Source organism: Magnolia sinica, chromosome 9 (assembly GCF_029962835.1).
Source record: "Magnolia sinica isolate HGM2019 chromosome 9, MsV1, whole genome shotgun sequence".
NCBI classification, from domain to species: Eukaryota; Viridiplantae; Streptophyta; class Magnoliopsida; order Magnoliales; family Magnoliaceae; genus Magnolia; species Magnolia sinica.
Genome location: NC_080581.1, coordinates 4,067,414 through 4,075,802, shown reverse-complemented (window position 1 = coordinate 4,075,802; position 8,389 = coordinate 4,067,414).

The following is an 8,389-nucleotide window of genomic DNA, read 5'->3' as shown; positions in this document are numbered from 1 at the left end:
GGGGAATAGCCAGTCTGTTCCCTCAGTTTGGCCCCTGGGACCGGCTCAGTGTCCTGGACGCGGATTTCCTGCCAAAGGCTTTAGTAGGAAGCTTCTGCCCATAGATGTTGGGTGGGGTCTACAGCTATGTTTGTGACAAATCTATTCCGTTCATGTTCTTTAAGAGTTTATTTTAGACTATTCAACCAAAAATAAGGTAAAATAAGGTGGATCCAAAATTTAATTGGGCCACACAATAAGAAACAGTGGGAATTGAGTGAGAACCGTTGAAATATTCCTGTGGCAATAAAAGATTTGAGTCAGGTTAAATTTTTTGTATTTTCACTTTATCTCGGCCTTAATAGCATTATAAACGGTTTGAATGACATATAAACATCAAGGTGGAGGCTAGGAAGATTTCAGCCGCAAGTATTTCTTTCCCTCTCGTGTGGCCCATTGTCTTAAAATGAGCTCACAAACAAGGCCGTAGCCCCACACAGTATCCTGACGCAGGAGCTTCCTGCCAAAGGATTTCGCAGGAAATCCGCGTCCCAGTGTCCTTGAGATTGCTTGTACGGGTGGAGATGATTCGTTGAGGGACTGCAATCCTATGACCGGCTTTAGGCAGGGCTGAAAATACCGATGTCTGTGGGCCCACCATGTTAGCTATTCGAAATCCACTCCATCCATCAAGGTCTGTCCTCGATATTAGGGATTCTGCCTGTGTGTCGACGTCACCAAGTTCTGTGGGTGCCATCATAAGGGATGTATTATATCCCAACCGTCTCGTCATAAGGCTTACCTTATAATAAGACAGATCCAAAGATTAAGTGGACACCACACTGCAAAAAGCTGTCAGGGATTGAACGTCTGCCATTGAAACCCTTTTGGGTCACATAAGTTTTAAATCAATACTTTATTTGTTTTTCCTCTGTCCAGGCGTGTGTGACCTTATTAACATATTAGATAGAAAATAAACATTACGGTGGACCCTAGGTATGTTTTAACGGTGAGAATCATTATCCCCAATGCTATTTCTGGTGTGATCGAGTTAAGCATTGGATGACAATCATTTTTAGCATCCTGCTCTAAACTAATCTCAAAAACATAACAGTGTGGATATACTAAATACATCATTTTAAGGGTCATATAACTTTGATCTCCTTTGAACCGTTCATACAACTCAAAGCTTGAGGGGCAGCCACGCTCGTTTTCACACCACATATGTCAGATCGGGATTGACCCATGACTGACTTGACATTGGGTTTGGCTCAAGCAGGATGTATTGTGTTTGGTCTCAAGCTTGAGCTATATAAACACCAACCTGATAAAAGTTGGCTCAGGCCTGTATTGAAGTCTCAGGTTGCCGGACCCGTTGCAATGGATACACAAGTTATAAATTATATTTGAGTATGGTTCATCTGCATTGAAGGCTTAAGAAATTCTAATGCAGTTGGGTTTCATTAGTCCACTCCCCTTCCGATGACTCAAGCTAACAAGATGGGCTGGATTTCCATCCCTAATACATATTTTAGCTTGTTTGTTTAGGAAAAAATGAAATAACTACACATATAATTAATAAATTTATAGGTAAAAAAATAAGATGCTTATTGAAATATAATAATAAAAATATTAGCATGTATCCACCAGACCAGCCCAACCGAGTCCGCTCCCCCTGACTTTCAGCCTGATATTAGCCTCTAAATTCAAAAATGAGGTAGATCCACAATTCAGGTTATACAAGTTTTTAAACAATATTATATTTTGTATTTACCGTCCTGATAATATTTCTAACCTGATGCACGGAGTAGATTTTATGCATACAACGTGGTGAACAGCAGATCCTGGGTGTTTTACGGTCTGCGTAGTACTCCTCTCACGAGCCGGCGTCTCTTCACTTTAAAAATAAATAAATAAATAAATAATCAATCAGGGCTGCTAATCTAGTGGGCCTTGCAATGGATGGCTTATGATCCAAATAGCAAACCTATTAAAAATCGTATGGATCAACTTTTCTCAACGTCCTATATTACGGATGTATAAAGATTTCGTTTCCATTGGTTGTCTCTTGTGGCCACTGATTCGATGGCTATCGTTATTTGATCCATGCGTATTCATAAGTACATGAACGGTCCAGATGATAAGTCACCATGCCACGTGTACTTTAGAGAGATGGCCCATGTTGATCGGAGTAACTAGACTGGATACATGAACAAGCATCAGTAACTTCTGACCCTTCGTTCGTGGGGCCCACTAAAAGTTACCATCAAGCAATCCTAGTGGTCGGATGGTGACATACATATAGTTCAATAAGACGAAGTGAACTGATTGGTACGACTTTGTAGGTTTGGCTGTAACCCATCTCTGAGATGTACTGTCCAAGCCACCAATAGCCCATATATCTCCAAGAGGGAAAAGGACAGGCACTACGAAACCTTGATGACCAAGAAAGGATTTTTGGTTCAGGTGGCTTGGTCGTTGTAGGAGCCGATAGAGACTGAAAATAATAAATTGTAACCTGACTTCACTTTTTTATTTTTCAAATAAGGAAAAATAACCCTGCACAACTGCACCTTGGACGGCAAAATTTTGTATCGAGAAGTGATAATATTTTAAAAAAAGGGACGTGGGCTCCACTAAAAATTAAAATATGGCCTAACCTTTGGTTGGTCTCATCAGTTCGGTTAAAACAAATAATCATAAACTCATAGAAGAGTCTTTTCAGTTCTATTTTATTTCCCGCAGCTATACTAACTTTGTATATTAAGTTTAAACTATTTTTTTCAGTGTGGTTCATTTGTGATGAGTTTTTTCTTTAAACTTGAACAGATGATATGAAATTAAAATTCTTTATTTATGAACGGATTAGATTTGCTTCAAGAAAATCTAGTGTACCCCGCAACAAACACATGGTATAGTTTTCATCTTTTAGCACATTTATGACAGTTGCTCCTCATATGACGTCACTTGCCATGTTACTTGCCTCATAAGGAGAAAAGGGATTTGAAATGAAATTCTCGATCTCATAAAAATAAGAAAAAGACTTACCCGATTTAGAAGACATAGTCTGAAATACGAAAGAAGAGAATAATTAAAAGCATATGTGAAGAAATGCGACGTGTAAGGTACTTTAGGTGTAAGCAAATGGGTCACCTTTAGATGACACGTACTTACATTTCATCTGTCAATGAAAATTAATTTTTAAATTTTATTACCACTTTTTATAATTTGAAAGATTCCACCATCTTCTTTTTTAACATGTATAATGTAATGGCCACAGTGTCATTTTTTGTAAAGTAATGCTGATAAGACAGGTTTCACTCATGATAAAAGTTGTAGAAGTTTAAGGATTAATTTATAAGGGATTGTTGATATTCATTGTGCACCATTGATATTAATTGTGGGTTGCCTGATATTAACCGTGGAACGTGGGTATTGAATGTGAACTATGGATATAGACTGTGGACTGTTTATATTAATTTGGACCGCGGATATTAATTAACGGTGATCCAAAGAGAATGTCAATAGTCTGATATTAATATTGGCGATTCACAGAGAATATCAGCGGTCCACTATTAATATTGACGATCCATAGAGAATATCGACAACCATTCATTTAAAAAGTTCCTCTATTTTTATATTTTTTTCATTCTTATATTTTAATATTCTTTTATTACAAAAATCATCACATCCATCCATTACACCAATTGTTACATTATACTACAAATAATGATAATAATAATTAAATTTAAAATATAGTAATTACAACACTCATATATACGATTTGATACATTCAACCGAAAAATAACACTATTGAAGTCAAAGCAAAAGCTAATGTACCTTTTGCATTAGGCAATGAATCCAAGATACATTTGCCTTCAATACTTATTCATCAAAACTAATGAAGATATCTAAATTGGGTTTTCCTAAACATCCCCACACTGGCAAGGGAGTTGTTAAAATCATGCTTTACAACGCTAAAAAATATTGTCAAGCACTTCAGGGTTACCTTTATATTGTGATAGTTTAGGCAAAGGCCAGGTTCCTTGGCCTCGCATAAAATATTCTGCAGTATATGAAAGACAATGTATTATATTTAAATGTAATCATACTAATTCATATAAAAATACTATTTATGTTGCTTATTCATAGAGAACTACATATATTAATTGTGAATCGTGAAAATTGACAGAGTACCACTGATATTCATTGTGGTTCACGGTTATTGACAGAAGACCGCTGATATTCAATATGCGCACACCACAATGAATATCAGCGGTACTCTCTCAATATCCATGATTTACATTGAATATCAACAGTCCTCCGTGAATATCCGCAATTCACAATAAATATCAATGGTTCTTTGTAAATATCCATGATTCATAGTGAATATTTTTTATTCATGTGATTCCATCATTCATACAAAAAAGGGACCCCCGCACTCTCTTTCCTTTCACAAACTTTCACTATTTATACAATAATAAAAATCCACAACATCTATAAAAGAATCATCACACACTCTCCTCCCTCTTATAAACACCCATCACGCCCTCATCTCTTTCACCAACTACTAATATTCATGCTCACCAACAAATACAAAACAAAGAAGGACAAAAAACTTACATCTGCTCACCATAACATCTACTTAAGTTTTTTTTTTTTCAAAACTTGACTGAAATTTTTTGTCATTAAAGAGATTGAGAAACGTAGATGATTGAGAAGGAAATAAAGGCCACACAATGATGGCTTTTCCATGATCAATATTTAAGGATTTCAAATATAACAGCTTGTCTAAACTAACTGCTATATTTAAGGAAATAGAAAGATCCTCCTAAATACAATGAAACAGAATTCAAATAACAAATACAAAGTCAAAAACAAAACGTATTGAAAACAATATCAGATAAGATACGATGGCTCTATTATGCCCCCTCAAGATGGAACTCGAGAAGAGAGTCCAATCTTGGTCTTGAGAGTAAGAAATTGTGTCCTAGAAAGGGGCTTTGTCAGAGCATCAGCAAGTTGGTCTTTACTGGAAACATGAGCAACACGTAGACGACCCGATTGAACTTGATCACGAATAAAATGGAAGTCAATAGCTACATGCTTCATTTTCGAGTGGAAAATTGGGTTGGAACATAGAGAAGTGGCCCCAACGTTGTCACAGTAAATCACTGGGGAATGAGAAAGAGACACACCAAGTTCATCCAAGAGAGAGCAGACCCAGTTGAGTTCGGCAGCAGTGTTTGCAACAGACCGATACTCTGCTTCAGTGCTGGACCGAGAGACAGAACGCTGCTTCTTGGAACTCCAGGAAATCGGATTTCGACCAAGATAAACAATATTGGCACTGGTGGAAGTGAAATCATCTTTGTTCCCAGCCCAATCGGCGTCAGAGAAGGCATGTAATTGAGCAGCAGGGAAGGCATGTGGAGAGTCACGGTAGAGAAGGATACCTTCATTAACTGAGCGACAAAGATAACGAAGAAGTCGCTTAACAAGAAGCCAATGATCTGAGGTTGGTTTATGCATGAAGGGAGAGATTGGACAAGTCAATGTCTGGCCGAGTAAGTAGCAGATATTGCAAACTTCCAACTATGGCACGATATTCAGATGGATCACTCAGTGGAGAACCAGAGTGCAAAGTGATTGGTGGTGAAGTAGGAAGAGGTGTGAGAACAGGTTTTGCTTCCATCATTTTGGTACGAGCAAGAAGATCCAGTATGTAGCGCCTTTGAGAGAGCAACAGACCATGAGGATGTGAGATAACTTCCACACCTAAAAAATAAGAGAGCTGCCCAAGGTCCTTTAATGAAAACTGTTGAGATAATAGAGTCACAAATTGTTGAACAAAACCATCATTGTCACCCATTATAATAATATCATCGACATAAACCAAGAGATAGATAAGGTGACCACCATGTTTGAGAATGAACAGAGAGGTATCAGCAAGGGAGTTTTGAAAACCCGAGGCTAGTAGAAATTTGCGAAGCTCAGTATACCAGGCACGTGGGGCTTGCTTCAGACCATAAATTGCTTTTCTTAGTTTGCAGACATAAGAGGGATTATCAGGATCAACAAAGCCTTGTGGTTGTGACATATAGACAGCTTCAGAAAGATAGCCTTGTAAAAAAAGCATTGTTGATATCAAGCTGGCGGAGAGACCATTTACGACTAACAGCAAGACTGAGCACAAGGCGTACTGTAGTTGGCTTGACCACAGGGCTAAAAGTATCATGATACTCAACACCAGGACGTTGATGAAACCCTTGAGCTACTAGGCGGGCCTTATACCTGTCAATGGAACCATCAGAGTGTCGTTTAATTCGAAAAATCCACTTACAACCACTATATTGTGACTGGAAGCAGGAGGCACAAGCTCCCACGTTCCATTTCGAACAAGAGCGTCATATTCTTGAGACATGGCCCGACGCCATTTTTGATCCTTGAGGGCTTGGGTGACAGTGGTGGGTTCTGTGTCCGTTGGTAGAGAAAGTTGAGTGGAAAGATTGAGCTTTTGAATAGGTTTGCGAATGTTATTTTTGGCTCTTGTGATCATTGTGTGGGTGTGAGTTGGTTGATGGGTAGAGGGAATAGAAGTGGTGATATGGAGAGGAGGTGGGTCGGATGAGGATGCAATGATGGTGGAATTAGGTGGCAAAGATTGGCTGTTTGTGACTGAGGGTAAGGATCCACTAGAATGTGTTGGTCCCACACACAAGGGCTGCCTATTAGGTTGCACGGCAAATGGGGTGACATCTGATGGCGAAGTTGCTGGTGAAGAAGCAGCTGCTGGCAAGGGCACATGAAGAGGTTGAGGAATCCAGGTAGACACCAGATCTGGTTGTGTAGGAGATGAAGGAGTAGATGCTTTTGAAAATGGAAACACTGACTCAACAAACTTAACATGCCTAGAGACATATGTTTTAGAGGTGGGTGGATGGAAACAAAGATAAGCACTTTGTGTTAGAGAGTAACCTAAAAAGACACATGGTTTGGAGCGAGCATCAAGTTTGTGTGAGGAATAGGGGCGAAGCCATGGGTAGCATAAACATCCAAAAATTCGAAGTTTTGAATAGTTTGGAGAAGTGCCAAAAATTTTTGCAAAAGGAGATGAAAGATCAAGTGTTGGGGTGGGCATTCTATTAATTAAATAAGTTGCAGTAGCAAACGCTTGAGGCCAAAAGGTTAAAGGTATGGAAGCATGGGTAAGAAGAGATAAGCCTGTTTCAACAATATGCCTATGTCTTCTCTCAGAATATCCATTATGTTCAGGAGCGTGTGGTGGGGTAGTGAGATGAGAGATGCCATTGATAGCAAGAAAGTTAGCTAAAGCTAAATATTCACCACCATTGTCTGAATAAAGTGTGCAAATTTTGAGTGTGAAGTGGTTTTCCACTATAGCTTTAAATCGGATAAAAACATCTTTAACCTCAGATTTATGCGTTAGTGGATAAAACCAGATGTATTTAGTGAAGTGATCTACAAAGATGACATAATATTTAAAACCATGATCTGATAAAACAGGGGAAGTCCATACATCTGAGAAGATGATTTGAAGAGGCCGAGAAGACACAATAGAAGAATTAGAAAAAGAAAGTTTGTGACTTTTATTGCACTGACATGCGTTACATAGAAAATCAGAAGTCAATGATGTGGAGGAGTTGATTTGACAATGAGAGAGAATGTGTTTTAAAATAGGAGAGGCTGGGTGACCTAGTCTATGATGCCACTGAGAAGAGGTTGTCTTGACACTGGAAAAAGCCAACAGAGGAGAGTGAATTGGAGTAGAGGATGGTCATTCATACACCCCATCTTTCGTTTTGCCCTTCAAGAGAGTTGCCCCCGTGCGAAGTTCCTTCACAATAAAAGAAGAAGATGAGAATTTAATGGACACATTATTGGAGAGACAAAATTGTGAGATGAAGATTAAATTTTTCTTCATTGTAAGAACACAGAGAACATTGTTTAATTGAAAAGAGGTGTTGGGAGTGTGAAGAGAGATTGAACCCGTGTGAGTGATGGGGAGGCCAGTGCCATCGCCGATCATGATATCATCTGAGCCTGTGTAAGGTGCATGAAGGGAGAGATTGGACAAGTTTGCTGTGACATGATGAGAAGCACCCGTGTCCAGTAACCATGTTGGACTGTTGGACGAAGTATTTGCAGCAAAATGGGCTCGAGGCTGCCATGGTGTTGGAGAATTTGTCGTTGGAGCACTTGCTATGGTGGATGGTGAATTAGGAACAAGGCGATAGGATGGGCACTTCTTGGCTGTATGTCCCTGAATTCCACAGATTTGGTAGTGACCAAGATAGGGACGAGGAGGCCGAGTGTTTCTACTGGAGTTTGGTCCAGTGTTGTATGCAGGGGTGTTATTGGTGTAGTTTGGCGACGGGCGCCAGCCCGT